The sequence below is a fragment of the Balaenoptera acutorostrata genome, chromosome 14, assembly GCF_949987535.1.
Source record: "Balaenoptera acutorostrata chromosome 14, mBalAcu1.1, whole genome shotgun sequence".
Taxonomy (NCBI): Eukaryota; Metazoa; Chordata; class Mammalia; order Artiodactyla; family Balaenopteridae; genus Balaenoptera; species Balaenoptera acutorostrata.
The window spans coordinates 35,987,189-36,008,510 of NC_080077.1; the positions used below are offsets into that span (position 1 = coordinate 35,987,189).

General features: G+C 35.4%; 1 protein-coding gene across 1 annotated transcript in view; it reads right to left on the reverse strand.

The window, feature by feature from the left end:
• The window catches only part of RSPO3 (R-spondin 3), a 75,863-nt gene that overhangs the window by 15,798 nt on the left and 38,743 nt on the right, over nt 1-21,322 (reverse strand). The gene's annotated exons all lie outside the window — the stretch shown is intronic.

A 21,322-nucleotide genomic window follows, 5' to 3' on the forward strand; every position in this document is an offset into this window, starting at 1 on the left:
AATTTGCCTTTGCTTCAGCTACACCACATGTCTCACGATTATCTGATCACATCACATTCTTTCTTGCTTTTGTGCCTTAGATGCTCGTCCTTAATGGAAAGCTTCTTTAGCTGGAAAAATTCTACGTGCTTTTCAAGAGCCAATAACACTTTACCTCCTCTGTTTCCAGAACACTGTACCCATCTGTCTATTTTGCCATTATTTGTTTACAACTAACTCTCACATGAAGTTGTGAACTCTCAAGTGAGTCTCATACAGATTTGTGTATCTTCCTTGTCATTTTCACTTCTTGCATCTAGCATGGTTCCTGGCATACAGTAGTTACTCAACACATAAAGTCACAAGAAAGGATGAATAGGCAGAGTGTTCAATGCCAGAATCACGCAGAGCTAGACAAGCGGTGATATCACAAGGCTTAAACAGCAAAAGAGTTTAACGACAATTCTATTCATAAAAACAGATTTTCTAGTAGGACATCAAGTGATTTATCAGACTTAGTTTGCCTTTGCCACAATTATATTGCTTTGTCAGTTTCTTTATGTTCTTTTTAGTAAAGGAAGCTTTGCTTTTGGTGATGATGTGATCCAGTAAATAAAACTGTTCTATATGAGGCATGGCATCATTACGTCACCCCAGCTGGAAGCAGTGAGGACACAAGGCTTACTCATGGTTCCATCACATCCAGCTTCCAATTTTCTAAGCTTCAGTTTGTCCACTGATTAATATGCACAACACATGCATGATGAGTTAGGGATGATGGATTTAGTCATATTTTCTACAGTCTGTTTATGAGAAGGATTAACTTTCCTTTTTAAATCAGTGAGAGATAGTCAGAGGGGACACATAGGCAGAGTAATGAAAGAACTGGGCAGACTTAGCTGAATCTGTCAACAATTTCTTATGGAGGAAATCATCACCGTTAAGTGTTCACTTCATAAAAAGGAGCAATACTAGTTGATGTTTGGTCCTTGGCTTGGTAATCATTTACCCAGGGTCCATTCAGAGAGCATTATGTAAATTGGGAGCCCTTCAAATTTCTAAGAAGCATGATCTACTTTTCTGGAACAGCCGTGTGGCAGGCAGAATAATAGCCTCCCAAAGATGTCCATGTCCTAATGCTGGAACCTATGAATATGCTACTTTACATGGAAGATGGGAATTAAGGTTGCAGATGGAATTAAAGTTGCTAATCAGCTGACTTTGAGATGGATAGAATATCTGGGATTATCTAGGTAGGCCCAGTCTAATTTCATGAGTCCTTAAAAGAACTTAAAAGGAAGAAGAGGCAGAAGAGAGGGCCAGAGAGATGCTATGTGCAAAGGGCTCACCCTGCCATTTGTAGCTTTGAAGAAGGAAGAGGCCATGAGCCAAGGAATGTGGGCAGTCTATGCAGGCTGGAAAAGGCAAGGAAGTGAATTTTCCCCAGCGCTACTAGAAAGAAACACTGCCCTGTGGACACACTGATTTTAACCTAATTAGGCATGTGTTTGTCTTCCGACATATAGAATTGTAAGATGATAAATTTGTGTTGTTTAAGATACTATATTTTTGGTAATTTATGGCAGCAGTAGAAAACTAATATGAGCCCAAACTTTGTAATGGTTTTCTTATATTTCAGTTCATAAATATACGCCAAAAATGGTTTTGAAGACTATCCAACTATTCAAATGCTCTAGGTAACCTGAATGGATCATCTTGGCTCTGAATAGCATCTAACTTGTCTAGACAGACTGTTAGAACATAAGCACCACAGATTTCTTTCTGGCAACTTCATTCCTCGAAATTTGGAGAAATAGAATTTACTGGTGACCAAGCCTGCAAAAAGCAGCTGTGTCAGAAATACTAATTTTTAAAAGTCATGCCTCTAATATTTATCCAATTCTTGTGAGAACCGAAAATTTGCTTTTCCTAAAAATGATCTGATTAATTATAAGACAAATTGTGAAACAAGATGGGTCCTTCCCATCTTATTTTTATGTATATGGTGCATACATTTTCAGTGTCAATTTGTGAACAAGGATTCCTATTAAGCAGAAATTCATCTGGAGTGTATCATCTGCAAGATCAGCTTTAAGAGAAATGAAAAAAATGTGAAAACAGGGAGATTCTTTAAGAAGGAAGTTATGCCTTCCTCCATGCGCCCACACCAATGTGGTTACAGAACTTTGGGGAATTTATTCCAATGTTTTCTGTACTCACGGTGTTCATTGCTTCAGTTCTTCCTATCAGAACCTCCTGAGGTCAGAAAGTTTTGCCCTTTTCAGAGAATTTTTCAGCCAGTGAAGGCTTCTGAGCTAACCAGAAATCAAAATGGGATGCTGCATTTTGTCAGAACTGCATGTTTAGTCTGCTTTCTTAGGAATAATCAAGAAAAGTTATATGTGAAAATACACAGATGTTCCTTTCTCAGTGATACTTTCATACTTTTGAAGTATAATATGAAAAAATCTAGTTGAAATCTAGAACAACATGTATTTTGTATATCCATGTACTTTATTGATTTATATAAGCTCACAAAAGATAAATATCTTTTGGAAATGCCTAAGATTATATATATAATATTATTATATTATACATAGTATGTAATACAAGGCAATAAATGTTGTATCATGGTGATGTTGACCCTTAGCCCAGCATGTCTTTCTTTGAAAATTCATAGTAAACAGATATTCTACTATTTATTCTGACTTATAATTGAGCATACTTACAGCATGGAGAATATTTTTAATTTATCAGACTTCCAATCATGTTAGGAAAATCTTCGAAGAGGTACCTAAAAACTAAGTTGCCCCAAATTTAATCACATTACTTATCTTTCATTTTTATTATTATGTGAAAAAAGTAGGACTCAAATTAAAGCTGCCTTAAGACATGTATTTTGTTATGAGTTTAATAACTAAAAAGCATGTGTGTATATGTTAGAGAATCTCAAGGAGTTGTTTGTAATATTTAAAGTTGTTGTCCAACCCAAATTCTATAAAACGTTACTACTTGTCAACTCTAATATATAATCTATTGCTTAAAAATCTATACAGTGAAATAGAATTAGTTAACATTTCAATATTTGGATTAAAGACGACTATAGACTCTGTCATAGGATGTAAAGCCCTAGAAGAGCAGCTAAGTAAATACCTTTTAATATTCTATTAATACCAGTTTCATTTCACACTTCATTTCTGTTTCAGAAATGAGTCAAAGGACTGTATCCAACAGATTGAGACTAATACTAGTGAAATAAAATTTATTATTCTATTCTATCATTAAAAAACCCAGCAAAACGCCAATAACAAAAACAAAACTTTAAGACCACTATTTGGCTCTCTCTGACTCCCTTCCCTGGACAGCCATTAAATAATTGACTTTTGAGGAAAAACAAGCACATTTGTAAAAAGTTTGGCTTCTTGTGAGTCCTTTCTCCCTTTGTCTTTCATCTCTTTTACTCAAGTTATAAAAAAAGAGAAAGTAGATGCAAATCTTTTTAATTTACATTTTTAAAAACTTCTTTTCAGTTCCTGTTTCACCAATTTAGTTTTTCACCTAGCTTTGATTATTCATCTTTATAGTTCCTGACTTACTATGTTCACACCTTATCAAAAATTCTAATAGACTATAGAGTTAAGTTCTTGTGACCAGAACTTATTACTGGCATGGAACATTTGGTGCCAACCTCCAACGAATTCCAGATTACATTTGTATCCACGTCCTCTTTTTGACAGGGCACTATCTTCTGCTGTCTCTGGGCAAATACACAGGTCCTGCCTGCTGGATGGATGGCCAGCTGGGTTTAAGAAGGAGACGGACTCTCATGGTTGACAGCTAACCAGATGAATGTGCCTCTTCTGTACAGCTGAGGTATGGAATTGTCATCAGTGAGTGTTTGGTACAATTTGGTAGCTTGAAAGGCTGGGAATTCACATTTGTGATATTTAAGCAGATTTTAGTCTCATTGGCTTATTCCCAAGAATTGGGTAACATGTTATAGTTTTTGATGATTTGTTGGTTATTTGTTATTCTTCTAAATTCCCAAAGAATGAGCAAAATATCCAGTGGGAACACTGACATGAGCAGCAGACTTAGCAGTCACTTTTGTGAGCCATCAGCTGTGGCACATTACATTAAAAACCCCAAACGCAGGCCAATCTTGGGTCAGAATTCTCCCGTTAGAGGAAGACTCTACCATGAAGGAAAAGAGCAAGTTCAGAAAGAGTCTTGGCTTAAAATGTAAGGTTTGAGAATCTTAGTAGAGTGGAAGGGGTGGAAACGGGTAGTGTTTATTAGAAATAAAAATTTGCTGCCACAGAGAATCACAGGGATTATCAAGAGTATAGTAATTCAGCTACAAGGAATTCATACCTTGTAACGGGTGTCACCTGAGTTACACGAAGATGAACTTTGACTTTTATTTAAAATTAAATAAATATATAAACCCTAGAGTAAAATATTTCTTCTTTAAAATGTGTCTTGAGGTTTTTCATTGTCCAAACCCTGGATTATCGTAAATTCATCCTAAATTTCTTTCTGGTGACTCCTAAGATAAAGTGCTTCCCCCCCCCCCCCCTTCCTAGACATTAAAACACATTGTGCTCTTTTAAAGGCTTATTCTTTCCATCTGCTTGACCATATTAAGAATAGTCATGAAAAATGGCTGACCTAAAACAAGCGGGATTTTAGGACCCAAAGAAGCTGATAGTAAGGAGTGAGCATTTAGGTCTATTCACCAAGAAAAAGGAAATAACAAGTTCTCTGACACTGGAGCTTCAATTCCTTTTGTTACAGGCTTGTACTTCAGCTTCTTTTTCTGCTTAGTCATTGCTTTAACTCCCACTCTGAGATTAATTGCATGACCCTTGGAGATGAATGATCTTCCACTTAATCTTAGCCAATGCAATCTGGACAACCTCAGGGTTGGTGAGGCTCCTCTTGGGTGGTTTTCATTTGTTTTAAGAACATTAAAGTATCTCATAAATCTATATTTATTATATTGGTGAGTAATCTACTATAATTAAATATGAAATGCTGAAGACAATGTTAAGGTAACATTGGGGTCACAAACCTCTTTTTATGGTGGTTTCATGGCTGCAAAAATACTCTGGAATTTGCTTTTGTCTTTATGTCTGCATCTGTTTAACATTACGAAGCATATCCAACAGCATATCATTTTCAAATGGGCACTTTATAAGTGTTTTAAAATAATAGTGATGTTTCTTGATTATAAATACACACTGCTTATAACAAAAAAATTTAAGATGAATCTTGGAGAGAATACAGCTAACAATACCCTCATTCAATATGAAGTGTCTTCACTCACCAGTATTAGAAAATTTGGTGAGCCAGTTTTAATACAGTATTTAAGAATATTCAGGGTTTAATACTAGATCTGTTCCTACTAGTTTTCGATTGAGACCAGTATGGAGATAACAGAAATCAGGCAAAGTAATAAAAAAAATCAGCTCAAGTCCATGAATTTGGAATCTACGATTTAGAATGGACTATGGCAAATGTACTAAAATTGACCTTTGTAATATCTTCAGGGAGAAAAAGGATTTGTTATGCAAATTAATATTGGAACAAACAGTTGTTTTTAGAGGTGTTTAAATTATCAAAAAGTATAAACTTTTCCAGCCCTTTATATCATTTATGAAAAAAAATCAATGTTACGAGGAAGTATTATTTGATAACTGAAGCAGTCACCTAACCAATTTTCCACTTGACTGCAATAGATTAATCATATGCAATTGAGGAAAGTATCACAATTGCGTGTTTTTCGAACATATTCTGTAAACACTAGCCACGCTATTCCTTTGGATTTTCTGAATTTTCAATATTAAGCAAGATGCATCCCTCCAACCCTAACAAAAACTAAATACTATGCTTTGGAACTTTGTCTTCAGTAAAAGAACTCAATTTTCTAAGTTAGACAGATGAACAAAACAAAACAAATGTGCATACCCAAGATAAGAGATGCTAAGTGTCAATTATAGGGATAAAACCACAAATCAATAAATAACTCATACTAGGAAAATACATATGTTAGAGGACAAATGAATTATAGAACATAAAGAGAGTGAGAGTGAGTGTTTTCAACAAGCTGGGAAAATCACTTCTTTATGTATTGAAATGTGCTACAAAATCTATTGACTATAAAGTTTTAAAATTGAATAAATCTTCATGCATTTGTACCTAAATTGAGGAATACAAATGAAAGAGTTACTCACTCATATGATTCCATGGCTAGTTTAAAGAGTTAAGATAAAGCTGCCCAAGGGTAGAAAGTGTCTCCATAAATCTAAACACTATTTCTATCAGACATCCTTGCAAACTGGCCTAGGAAAATTTTACTGAGTACTTCAAATGTAAATCCATTGTATGGCTGAGAATAAACACAAATAGATCACAAAATGGGCTTTGCTAAAGAAAAATGTGTTGGTGACGATGTTCCCAGTTCTCTGACTCCATATGTTATTAGTTTTAATTACCGTGTAGCACACACATACTTAAATTTTGAGGAGAATGAAGTTAGACTAGTTACATTCTAATGGCTCTAGAGAATATGGTGGCAGTGAGGTCAGCTTGTAAAGCCATGGTCCTCATGTTCCTACAGGACAGCAGCAACAAAATAAAATCCAGCATATAAGCAGTTTCATAATGTATCTGTAACCCTGATTTCTTAACATCCTATGTTTCTTTTGCTCTCTTCACACCTCTTGGTCTTTTCCTGATGGGAGCATATCCACTATTCAAAAATGAGATTTAATGAAGTGTTTGTAAAAACACACAGGCAAGGCCAAAATGGCAGCCACCAATTTGTTCTTATTTCCATTAGGCCATCCTTGAATTCGAAAATCTCTAATTATGTTTCAAGTGCTTTAGAGGGCTTAATAGATCACTAGTAGGTTTTTACCACATCTTAATTCTGAAAATCTGTATATAATTTAAAGAAAACATATCCATGTGTTTCTGACTAACTTGCCATTAAGCTTATTTTGTAAGCTCAATTTCATGTCTAAAAAATATTTAAAAGCCTCTTTAAATTGTTAAGCTTTTGCCAAGAACAAGGTATCATAAACACACACACTGTTGATGGGCTGGTCTTTGACAGCCCAAACTAAAGTCTGTAAATAGCTATCTAATAATACTACTAGAGGAAATACATGCTCCTATCCTTTTGCAAACAAATAGCTCCCTGCCCTTTCTTTGCCTATTTGGAGGAGCATGCTATATATTTATAACGTTATAGTGAAACTCTTATTCTGCTAACAGTCAATTTCCCTTGTTTTCAAAGTTAAGCTACTATATTCTAGGAGGAATTTTGCACCGTCGCCCTAGCCTCAATCTCACGTGCCTTCAGCAGATGTCTATAGCAACTGAGAGCAGCATGTGATTTTTCCATATAGTCGTGAGTTCCCAAAGAACAAACCAAAAGTCATGCTGCATCTGCTTTATTCGTACATGCACATTGTGTTCTCTCTTGGAACTCTGTCCTCTTACAGCTTGCTTCAGGCTTGGAAGCCTCCTGGGCTGGGAACTTTGCTCCATGTCTGGCATATCCACTGATTCATACGACACTTAGGAGACCATGTATACTTCGTAGATTGAGTTGAAAATCTGAACCTCCGAAATACATTTTTTTAGTAAATTTCATTTTACGTCTTCATTGTTAGTTTATAGTAGTTGGATGGGGTATTAATTTTCATAACCTTTTAAAAAACCAAATGAGGATCTTTATTAGGTCCCATATTTAAACATAACCCTGTGAAAATTGCACGTGGCACTTAGAGCCTGAAGGTCACTGACTCTACTGACTGACAGTGTCTTTGTTTAGACAGTGTGAGGCTGCTAACATAACCATTTACTCCATTTGAATACGATGTTAGCAATTTGTGAAAACCATTTGGCTTTAAAACAGCAGTGTGATTTGAGGCAAAAGGCCAATTTGCTCATTAAGTTCAAGTTTGTTCTTTGAACAACAAAAATGACTGTAAAACAGAAAGAAAGATTTAGCAGATTTCGTGATAGAAATAGAAGGTTCTCAATTTTGTCAGCAACAAAATGACAATAATAAGAAATAATGGCTAATGCCAACCACATGTGTGGTGTGTATAATTTAAAAAGGTCAGAAAAATAGAAATAAATGGTCATCTTGAATATGTGGCAAAAGTGTTGAAAGAGACAGTGTAGAAAGAAGACTGGATTAATAGACAAAAGATCCACATTCTAGTCCTGATTCATCTATTTACTAGCTGACACTCTTAAGGTTGTTATAAACTTTCTTCAGCCTCAGTTACTTGAAATCTCACTGGACTTGGAGTCAGGTCTGGGTTTGAGTCCTGTGTCTGTTGCTTCCTATGTGTGATTTAAAGTCAACTACTCACACTCAAAGCCTCAGTTTCCTCATTTTTAAAATGAAGTAGATAACAACAATGCAGACATGCCCAAAATATTTGAAGAACTACGTAAGATAATTATGCAAAACTGCCAAGATTTAGATAAAACATATTGTTAAATCACAGCCCAATCATAAAGAATCTATGTCAATGGATATGGTTGTTGGATTTGAGTAAGGCTATACAACCCAAGCAAAGTATTTTCTTTGGCTTTTTGTAAGGTGATTTGGGGCCCACTATAATTACCCTGGAAAACCATTTTTACTTCTTCTTTAATAACTAGAAGTCTCATCTCCATTTTAATCGTCTTATCAAGTTCCCAGGAATAATATAACTAGGTAACAACTACTCTAGCTTTACCCGTTAGGGTCCAGTGGTGAGAAAATTCCCTTGTAGTTGTTGTACTATTTAGTGGGGCTCCATGGAATATTAGGATTTAAACCAACTCAGAATTTGGATTTTTCTTTTTTAATTTGACTATAAAAGCTGTATATGTTAAACAACTTGATTTTACAGAGTAAGATCAATAGTTAAGGGCTTTTTAATTATTCATAAGCTTCCTTTCCAGAGAAATGTAGGCTTGTGAAACAGGCCTTTTAGTTTAAAGGAATAGCGTTTCATGGCAAATCGAATATTTAATATCATTAATTAAAAATAGTTTTATGTTTCCTATGGAACTTTGAGTTTTTGCAGTTAGAAGATTCTGGATCACATGTTGGTAGTTTTATTCTTCTCAGTATTCTAAATACATATATTCAAGTCCTTTGGGTCTCAAACTAACTTGTTTTTTTAAATTTAGTATTGCATACACATTTTTAGTTAAGCAATAAACATCTGTCATCTGCCATTTATTAATATTAATTATAAATAGTCAGTGGCTCATGGGATCCAAGTACAGCAGCTGAGATTTTTCTAAATCTGACCTCCTTAGAGTTTATACAGAAAGTGTTCAGAGTAGTTCTCCTAAGCTCCTAGCCAATTTAAGGCTGGTTTGCAACCTAGTGTTGTAGATTCTGCATCTAGCAATCAAAAATGACAAACTGACAAAAATGATAAATGACAAAAATCCTGAAAAAAGCATTGTGCTAGGGGATTAGGTGGGACACATAACAAGAAAAGATGTTCAAAGTGATATGGTACCATTCATTAACTATTACTACAAGCTAAAGGTTATGCGTACGGTGTATGTGTTAGGAACATTAAAAATGTCATGTCCCTTTTCCATAGTTTTGTTGCTTCAGATGACAAATATGGAAGCCACACTTCCATAAATTAGTATAAGAGAATACAACTTTGAGGAGAAAGTCAAGAAACAAACAAATACAAAGCCAGGCATATTAGTATCTCCCAAGAGAGCTAGCGTTCACAGCTACTTACTTCTTCTCACCCTAAATATCCTACAGAGACAGCAACATACACCCTAAGACATCTGACATGACCTCTGCACAGTGCCTTGGGGAGCACACTGACATATTTTTCCTTTCTGAGATTCAAGCAATTTTCCAAAGAAAAAATATCGTGCTATACTGTAGCAGAGGGTTCATAGAGATGTCAAGTTCAGGTTTTACCTGAGTCTAATTGAAAAACATAAAAGATTTTATAAACCATCTTGTTTAACGGTTTCAAATAAAATACCCTAGCACAGGGCTACTGGTTGGTTAGCCCTTACTTCAATACCAGCACTGCTATTTTCTTTTATTATTTTAAATTGTGGTAAGAGTGTATAACATAAAACTTACCTTCTTAACCATGTTTAAGCGCACAGATCAATGGCATTTAGTATATTCACATTTTTGTGCAACCATCACCACCCGTCAGTCTCCAGAAATCTTTTCCTCTTGTAAAACTGAAACTCTGTATCCATTAAATAGCAATTTCCATTCCCCGCTCCATGAAACCACCATTCTATTGGGTTGGCCAAAAAGTTCATTCAGGTTTTTTATAAGATGTTGTTACAGAAAAAGCCGAAGGAACTGTTTTGCCAACCCAATACTTTCTATCTCTATGAATTTGACTCTTCTGGGTACTTCATATAGGTGGAATCATACAGTATTTGTCTTTGTGATAGGATTATTTTACTTAGCTTTATATTCTTAAGGTCCATTCATGTTGTAGCATGTGATAGAATTTCCTTCCTTTTTAAGGTGAATAATATTCCATTGTACGTCTATATACCACTTTTTGTTATCTATTCATCTGTTGATGGACATTTGGGTTGCTTCAACCTTTTGGCTATTGTGAATAATACTGCTATGAACATGGATGTACAAATATCTCTTTGAGACCCTGCTTTCATTTATGTTGGGTATATACCTACATACTTGGAATCGGTGGATCATATGGTAATTCTGTTTTTAATTTTTTTGCCAAACCACCATGATGTTTTCCATAGCAGCTCTGTCATTTTACATGATCAGCCTTACTAGTAGTCAGAAAAACAAAAGGATACCATTGTTAATCCATCAGAATGGCAAGTCTTCAAAGGACTGATAACATCCAGTTTTGGCATAAGGAAATAGGCATTTCCTATTTATAAGGAAATAGGCATTTCCTATTTATAAGGAAATAGGCATTTCTGATACACTGCAAATGTGAACTGTTCAAACGTTTTGAAAAGTAATCTGGTAGAACACATTAATTTTTAAAATGTGCACATCCTTTGGTTTTTCCATCCAGTGTTTGGGACTCTATTTTATATAAGATCTCACAACTACTGAGCACTTACCAGATGCCAGACACAAGTCTCAAGAGTTTTATACACACATTAACTCCTTGCTACATCATTCCTTCACTACAACTCTGTGAGGTAGTTACTGTTATAATCCCCACTTTACAGATGAGGAAAATGGGGTATACAAAGCCTAAGTAATTTGCTTAAAGTCATACAGCTAGTTAAAAGCACAATTAAGATTTGAAAACAGGTACTCTGCTTCCAGAGCCTGTGTTCTAAATAATACGTACGATGTATCGCTATTACCTCTTTAACTCCTGAGAGAAAGGGAGTGCATCAGTTCATTAACATTATAGAGATTTTTATTGTAGTACTAAGAGCAAAAAGGGGAAAAAATTTTGCTATCCATGTATACCATTATGTTATATTGGTAGTATGCCATTATGGTATCCATACGTACCATATCATATATACCATTACTGACGTTAAAAATAATGCTTTTTTGAAAATTAAACAAAGAAAAAAATAAACACCAAATCTAGAGTTGAACCGAGATGGTTTTGGTTTCCAAACTAGTTCAGTACTCTTTTACTTAACTAGGCTGACACTGCAAATATTAAACTACTTTGAAGACTGTGAACACAGACGAAACAATGATTCTGTGAACATACAATCCTTTGAAAATGGAGAAAACCTGCAGGAATGGAAGGAAAGGGTGTTAAGGCAGGAAACAAAGCAGGAGGAGGGGCACTAAGGGCATACAACATGGTAGGACGCCGAAGGGCGGAGGGAGAGACATTAAATAGGAAAACTCCCTCTCCTACACATTTCAAAGCAAAATTAGAAAAACTGGACAAGCGTGAATCCACCACAAGTTTGCCCAAGAAATACTTTAGTAAACTGCGTCTTAGCTATTGAAACAAACCAATTTGAAACAAAACAGAATTCCTTTATGATTTTGGTGTTGGTTGGAAACCAGAGGAGCATGACATCAGATGTTAACAGCTTGTACTTATTATTTTGAGGAATATTTCACTATTTCATATGTCCATGGTCCATAAAAAAGTAATTAGCTATCTAATTAGTGTTCTATAAATAAGGATAATAATTTTTGTTCACAGGTTGTAATTAATTAGATATTTTAACTACTGATCCTGAGTATGCATACATTTCTATGACTCATTTTTGGAATTAGCAATTATTCATATTTTCCAAGTGTGAGTTCAGTATGTTGATATTTCCTTGCCTAAAATGTGATATTATTCAAAAATCAGTGAAAAATAAGTTGCATTGTGCTTCCAGACATTAGATTTCACATCATGCAAAAGTAAAAGGGATATCTCATTTAAAAATGTATGTTTTGCATTGAGATATAAACTGTAATTGGACTCTGTTCATAAACTATTTCCTAAATCTGATCTCTTGCAAAAAAAAAGAAAAGCAGGCTTTTCCAGCAGAAACAACAAATAAACAAAACAAGCCTTTACAAGATATATTTTTCAATTATGGCAGCTTGGGCTCACAGAGGCTAGAGTTATGACCGGGTGGTGTATACACAGTATAAACACAAGAGTTCAGTAATTAGGTTTGAGTTAATTTTAAAGTTTCAGTGGCCTGATGTATAATCAAGCAAAAGGTCATTACCCACGCTGGTACATTTCACACAGAACCTCAGCAGCTAGAAATGGAAATGGACATGTCTTTACTTAAGCTTGCACAAATCAATCCCAGAAACCCTTCATATGAGTACTGGATTCTTTTTCTATTCATTTCAGAGCCAGTTTACTCACAAAAAAAGTTTTCTAGCAATCCAGAGAAATCAGAAAAAAAATTAGTTAAAATATTATTAGCATTATGCTAGACATGCCTCTCTAGTCTAAAACAGATGGAGTAAAACTTTGGTTACACTTTCTCACTTAAATGTTTTTTTCCATAAATAATATTGGACAGGGATTACCCTATAGAAGAGTACAAGCTTCTAGATTTTGAGCTTTTTTTTTGGAAGAAGATCATTTGCATCTGTTGTTTTGTCAGCCTAGCACTCATTTCTACATAGAACTGCTACTCAAAGTGGCCCACGTGTCCCTTGGCTTCAATAGTGAGCATGTGACTGAGGCAGACCAATCACAGTACTCCATTTCCTCTGCCACAGTGATGGGTTCAAGGGTAGACATGTGAGCCAAGCTGGGTCAATTTGCACCTTCCATGAGATTGGAGGAATGGACGCTGAAGGAGAGAGCGCACTATCCTTTTGGACCAAGAGCAACGTGGTTATAGATTTAGGGCTTCCCAGAGCCAGCTTTCCCTGTGAGTAGAGACAGACTCACTGTAGCAGGGGAGAACAAGCCCAATAAACAGACACAGAGGCAGGATGAGTTGAAATGGCAAGAAAGAGAGAGGAGAGAAGAAGATGGAGCCAATGATATTGTTTGAGCACTTAGAGCAAACTGTGTCTTCAGCAAATAGTTTTCTTTCTGCTTAACGTAATTTGAAATCTGTCTTTTCAAATATCCTGATGAATACACAGAAGGTAACAGTGACCTTGGTGAAAAAGGGCTGTCAATGAAAGATAAACACTCAGATATTGTTTTTCTGTTAAAATAATAATTACACACATTTGCAAATAATTTTTTAGAAAAACTGAAAAACAGTAAGAAAAATGATAGAAAAGCATTTCCAGTTTAGGGCATGAGGAATGGGGTGCTTTAAACAAAAGGAAAAGGGAACTGAATAGAAAATTAAATGGAAAGTGAAGTACCTGTGGAAGAGAGCAGAAACTTAGTGGAATAACAAGTTTTGAAGAATTTCTCATTTACACCCATTTTGTACGTGTTAATGTACACTGATGCCAGCCACTGTGCTGAAAACTTTATGCTTGGATTTGTCCATTAGTACAAAAATATACCACATTCTGTTTGGGGTCTGCTTTGACAGCAATGTACAAGAATTAAACCATGCGAGTGGTCTTTCCCTTTCGTGATGCTAAAAATGATACGGTTTTAATGTAAACAAGTTTGAGAATGTTTCTGTTTCAATGATTGTCAGGGAATTTAATTGTAACCTGGCTGTATTTGCTTGGTCACACCTCTTGGGAGGCCTGTGGACGAGGTAACCAGTCTTTTCTGTCAGGCTGTAACAATCTACGATGTTAGTCTGTAACACGTCTATGAAGAAGTTACTGGAGTAGATAAAAAGAGAATAAGATAATGATCTATGGAAAGAATAATTCTTTTGTGCCTTCAAATGTGGGGTGTCTTCTTTGCCAAAGAGGTTTCAGCAACACCAGCAGTTTCAAGGAGTGACTGTGTTAGGGAGGTGGGAAGGAGGACAGGAGCATGAAAGGAGGAAGTGTCTTTTTTGCTGGAGAAATGTTTACTTTGTAATTAGCAAAGGACAAGAAGGCCCTTTTGGAAACTATACTTGGGGGTCCAGAATTTAAATTTATGCTGATGCTCTCTGAGGCTCTCTCTGGGGAACCCTCCTAATTGGCAGGGATCTCAGTTGGCTAGAACAGGCTGCACATGAAGCCAGGGTCTCAGGGTCATTTCTCCAAAGGGCCTGTTAACTCAGCTCTGTTCCACAGCCACAAGCTGTACCTTTAACCCTACTTAGCCATCTCACAAAAACATATTAGCATATCAACATGGTGGTCACAGAAAAATAGATTTGCCTTGAGACCAAAACAAAAAGTAGGCAGAGATATTTCGTTTTTGCCAGCATAAACAAATGTCTTTGTAAATGTGTTAGCAAACTAATGAAACTGCAGCTACTGACAGAAAAAAATCACAAAGATGAAAACTGTCCACACAAGCATATGCTACAAGTGAGCTGATCATCGATTGTCTTTACTTTGGGGACCAACATAAACCATGACACCAATATCTAGATTCATGATGGCAGGGAATTTTGTCTTTCCTTGTCCATTGCTATATCTTCAGCACCTAAAAGTGCTGGTGCTTTAATAAACATGTGTTGAGTGTATGAAGGTATCCTGGCCTGGCCTTTTATTTATTCTTCCTATTCTGCCCGTTACAAACTGGAAAATACAACAGAAATAATCTATATACCATCTCCTGTATCAACCACTGAGTGTTTTTACAAAGGAAGAGACACTACATTAGATAGGAAGAGAATGTTGAATAAACCAGCAATCACACTCATCTAATTGCAAACAAGAGAAAGACCTCTGTGGTAGATGGAAAAAACGGTTACAATTCTCCACTCACCCCTGTATGTGCATGCCAAGTTGCAAAGTAACTATGGGACTTCTCCCCCAGGAGGTGAAATCTATTTCAACTTTTGAATCAGGACTGGCCTTGTAACTTGCATAGAATAACAGAACATGGTGGAAGTAAAATTGTGCCAGTTCTGAGCCCAGACTCAAGAGGAACTGCTTCTTCTCTCCCTCTTAGAACCGTGTAGAACCCCTAGCCACCTTGAGGATGATAGAAACAGCAGTTTCCTCTGTCCTCAACCAGTCCACCACGTTAGGGAGCCAGCCAGAACTGCACAGTGGATCCCAGCCCATATTACCCACCCACATTTATTGTTAAATAAATGGTGGTTGTTTTAAGCCTGTATGTTAGGGGTTTATTTCTTATGCAGCAAAAGCCAACTGAAACAACTTCACCCCGATGCACAGGAGCTAAACAATGGCAAGATCGTTGTTTGGTTGGGGGCTGAAGAATGCTTTGTTTACTACAACTACTACTCTATTCAACAGATTGACCAGTGTGTATTATGTTACACATACCAATGGGTTGAAAAGCATTAGATATTTAGAAAAATCACAAAAAGGAAATCTCAGAAAGTATAAGCATTTGCAAGAATAATTTATTATAAAGATTGTTTTAGAATAGAGATGCTGCAGTATACACACCAACACAGCACAGAAGCCTAAAAATGATTTTTCTACCACCAAAGCAGTGTAGGGACTACACAGATAATAACACTTAAGTATTTTCCCACTGTGAATAATGCCCACTGTGAATTTTGACGACTATGAATGTCCCCAAAATCTTAGAGAGCCTACGAAAATGGAATGGTATGAACTTGGTATTGATTATAAAAAGATAATAACTGCTGGTTGAATTATAAAAAATGGTATAGTACCTGGGATTGCAAAACATGAAATAAAAGGCTTCTTATTTTCTGCAGAACTTTTTCATTAACACTGAGAAATTTAAGAACATACAATGTAATTGTAAAATGTGCTCAAGGCAAGAAACCTAGTAACTGTCATTTTACTTTTTTCAAAATCTATCTAGGTGCTGGATGTGATCCTTCAGCTCCATTATTACAGAGGGAAGTAAACTGTGCATATATAAACAATCTTAGCATGGTCTTCAACCCACAAACCTGGGCAACAGAGAATGCTTGCAAAGATCTTGCCACTGTAATGTCAATATCAGAGGAATCAATTAAAGAAACTGGCGCCTGTCACAGAGGTGATAACGCTCTTTTAACTATATGGATAATAAATTCGGACACATAGCTGTGAAATTTGCAAGCTCATTTGATGCTTCAAAGATTAAGTTGTAATTGGTGGGAAAGAAACAAAGAAGAGTAAGAGTTGAGTAATATGGCAAAGGAGAAAATATGTAATCAAATAAATCAGTGCATAGGCCATGAGTGAGCATAACTGAAAAGGACCCAAAGGTGAACCATGTTTTTATGGGGATCTTCAGAGGTTAGGAGTGCCTACATCCTTCGAAAACAATAGCATACCTGTATTAATATTAAAAGCCTAATATTTAAATTAAGTTGTGGCATATACAAACTGTAATGTTTTCATCAGTAACAATGGTACTCTAGGTCTAGTTCTAGTATTTACAAAATTCAGAGAGAGAAAATTTTGGAGTATTAGGTTGAACTCTATGAAACTGCTTATATTTGACCATTTATAATCAACAAAAATGGCAGTTTCATATGGTTTAACCTAGTAGACAGGAGTGTATTAAAAAACAAGAGATGACTGTAGCCACATAATTTGTCTCAGTGGAGAGAGAGCTAAATAGCGATTAAACAAATGACAGGCCTCTCCATTGGGGACATTAAATGAAAAACTGGGCTCAGCCTTTAAGAGAAAGTCCATACATTTGTATTAAGGAACATTGCTCAGAGTGAAAGGCATTATTTATTCGCAATAGACTACCTTTCTTGGAGGTTTTAAACATAGCTAAATATTTTCGTGTGGTACTGGAATATCTGAAAATCAAAGGATATTAATTTTTAATAAAATTGATTAGTACCTTTGTAATGATTGGGGGGCAAAAATTTCCCCTCTGTTTCACCAAATCGTTCTTGTTACCAAAGGTTTGCACCATGTGCAGGTTTCCATTGGTGGCAATGAAAGGTTTTCACTGGTCCTTCTCAGAATCTAAACAAAAAACCCACTTGGGTAAGGACCAACATAGCCTCAAAGAGGGATAACAGAGAGAGATTGTTGAGTTTATACCAGGGTTTCTCATCTTTGGCACTACTGGCAGATAATTTTTGATGTGTGAGGCTGTCCTGCGCATTGTAAAATATTTAGCAGCCTCTCCCCACTAGATAACCTGTAGCATTCCCCTCCTCCAAGTGTGACAATGAGAAGTGTGCCCCGGGGAGCAAACTACATGCCTGGTTGAAAACCACAGTCTTTAATGCCATTCTTATCTCAGCTCTGTACTTTGTCGAATTTTCTCTGACCTGTGTTAAAGGGCTAGTGTACTGATCGGGTGTAGGGAAAGAGAAGAAAGCTCCCATCCTCCAGTGCTTAAACAGGATGAGTGTCTGTAGGCCAGCTGGTCCTCCTCCATGAGGTGATGGTGGTGAGAGGCCATCATCAAAATTCTCCAAGCCAGTTGGCATCCTACAATTTTGAGCTAATGACTCCTTCTAGTTGGATTTTGAGAACTGTTCTGAAAATCTTGGCTAAATGTCTTGTTTTGAATTTGACTGAATCTTTAATATGAATCCTTCCTGTAGAAAACTCAACTCTTCATCACTGGAGTAGTTGTTATAAAGATTTTAAGAAGTAAACTAAAAGACAGAGGTGCAAACCTGGGAACAAAGCAGACTCATTTTTTATTTGTTTCCTTTTTTAAAAACAAATTTTACTGTAACTTTAAATATAGTGCTCATGATAAATAGAATGCATATTTATAATACTGGTATTTGAAAACATGATTAATAGCAATTTGTAAGTTAACATATAACACTTTTCTTCTATGTAAAACCTAGTAGAATTTTACAACTGTACTTTTAATTTTGGGAAGGCACATAAGATGACCTTCAGTATGTTCAAATAATGCAATAACTCCCACACTTGTTTCTTCCCTTGAAATGTCTCTGGACATTTTATTTATTTATATTTTAATGGATTCTTTTTCTCCTTCTCTGCTAGGAAGGATGCTATTTCTTCTTTACACCAAGAAAGTAGACCCTGCCCCATTTCTTTCATGACTCTGTTCTTCTCTCTCCTTTCTATTCCAAGATCATGTACTACATGTAATTAGGATCTTATTCATGCAATTCACCAAAGAACAAAATTTCTTTCATTCTTTGTGAATTGCCTCAAAACCCAGTACCTACAGGAAATTCTCTTCAGTTAATTAAAGAAATGTACAAATGAATGAGAAACATTTTGGTGACCTTCCTTTCTTTGCACCCTGCCTTCAAACCCAAACAAAAAAAATCACTCTTTTGCATCAAATGCAGACACATATACGCTCCCCTGGTCTGTTTCACTTCCCCTTATCTAAGATGGTTACACGCAATATATCAAAAGAGTTAATGAGTTGGTAGCCATTAAAAGTGCATTTTCTCCTTGTTTACTTCTATTTAAAATATATTGTTTTAAGGCATATGTGATACTAGTATATATGTTAGCCTTCATAATCTCTTAAAATAAATGTTATATATCTTTGACATTTCAGATATATAATTCAATTGAGATAGGCTCAAGCTAGAAACTACTGCAATGGTAATAACTTCTTATTAAAGCTAGTAATTGGTGGAGAAGTTAAGATATTAAAAGGCAGCATGCCAGGTAAAGGGAAATAATCCTAAATGTGCGAACAAGTAGTACATCAGATAAAAGCTTAGATTTGGGGCTACAGAAATGACATTTATCTCCTCAGATTAACTTACTATAACTATTCTAAGCATGAGAAGAATATTAGTAAAGAAAAATGTGTGTATGTGTAAGATTTTGCAACCAATTTTTCATATATATATGAAAATTTCATATATATAAATATGCATCTCACAACTAGAATAATCCATTCTGTTACTAAAAACTAGTTCCTCCTATTCAGCTTCTTCTTTGTGTACATTTTAGAAAGTCATTTCTGGATCTTATCATTCTTCCCTGGAGACCTTGCCTTTGGCAATTACAACACAGCAGAAAAAATCCTGCACACATGCTGCATACCTTTTCCAAATATGAGTTATCTACTTCTGTCTATTGTTAACCTCTTAGGCAGGGAAGATAGATGTAAGTTTAAATTCAAGATTTTTAGGCTAAATTTTTTTTAAAAAAACCTTATCTTTTAGCTTTCTCATCTGAAAATGCTCAGCCATGAACCTAAATGATGTTATTTTATGAATCTACAATCATTTAGGTGCAACTCAAGCAATAGCTATTCTAGTGGTAGGAGAAATCATGTCTTCATCACTTTATTGTTTATCAGTATTGTATAGCTCTGAGATATACAATATAAACAAGAAGACTCTGGGTAGTGTTATTATTTTGATGTGATATTTGATACAGTGGCATGTCCAGGGGTCATAATTACTTTTCTATTTGGTTTCTTCATATTCAAATAGATATATTTTTGATATTTGAGTTACCATTAAGAGAAGTGAAGAAAACTAATAGGTTAGAGAAGTAAGGAATGAAGGGAGAAGTGGTTACCTTCCTATCTTAAATTTCTAGGCTACTTGAGAAATCATTTTTGACAGACATATAAAAAGATGAATGAAAATTAAATAAAAATGGAACTAAATCTTGAATTTAATTATACATGTAATCCACATTTCCTACTTAGTAGTCTATGGATTATCAAATTTGAAAAAGAATAAAGCACCTAAAATTTTCTAGTTGTATCACATTTTCTTTGTAAACATAAAATGTCACTGTATCCTACTCAGAGGGGAAGAAACAAGGACCAGAAAGAAACTTCTAAGTCAAGCTTATGTTACAGGTTACTATTTTAAACTTCTTATGGCATTACTTATCTTATTTGTTGCTAGTTTAAAAACTAACATTTTCAATGTTAATGTTTAAGTCAGTGCTAGCAAAATATATTAGAAGACCACATCCTCAAATAAAAGAAAAAAATGTAATTAGTATCATAATTTAATTTTTCTATTGGATGAGATTTTCTTCACTTATATTTTAAAAGCAAAGTATACTAAATACTGATTAGTAATGTAGAATCTTTGTGGAAAGAATAATATGAACAAAGACCACCTGTAAGTCATTAAATTTTAAGAAAATTTAGTAAACATAAGTAAATGTACGGCTATGGGAGCTTACCAACAAGTAGAGTGATGAAATATTTGATTTCCAAATCCAACTTTTAAAGTCTAAGATGTTTTAAATTAATTGGAAACAAATGCCAGAAAGACCTTTTTCACTAGCCAACTTTCATTCCTTAAACCTAATTTTAATCAAAACCTCTTATAAATTTACAAAAACTTGAAGTTCCCTTAAAATAATCCATGTATTCAAAAAGTTTATCACATTAACTACTTGATTACTAATGGCAACGACAGGCTGTATCCATCCTGATGATGGTCAGTTTGGTCTTTTGGAACAGTGAAAGACACTGCAAAGTACGGGTGACGCAAGTTCTTTCTTGTATGAGCAAAGTTCAAGTTTTCACAGCACCCTCTTCTGTGTTTCCATCGAAATTTTCCACACACCAAACCTCTCTTACTATGTGATATTGTGATTATCTGCTTAAACATCTCAACCTTTCACTGGACTCTGAGTAGAACTTCAGGATAGAGATGGGACCCTATTCAGTTGTGAATCCCCAGGGCTTAGCACTATGTGTGGCCATAAAATAAAAATTCAATAAAATGATGTTGAATGAATGAATGAATGAAATAAGCAAAGGAAGTTCAACTACAGAGTCAGCCAAGCTGCAATTAAATGAGAGGATCATTTATAGGCTCACCAATAGCTACATAACATATTTGTAGGCAGTGGTGCTGAGGATTAGTGAGAAAGATGGAATAATTATATTTTAAAAGTCAACAACTGCAGATCTTCTAT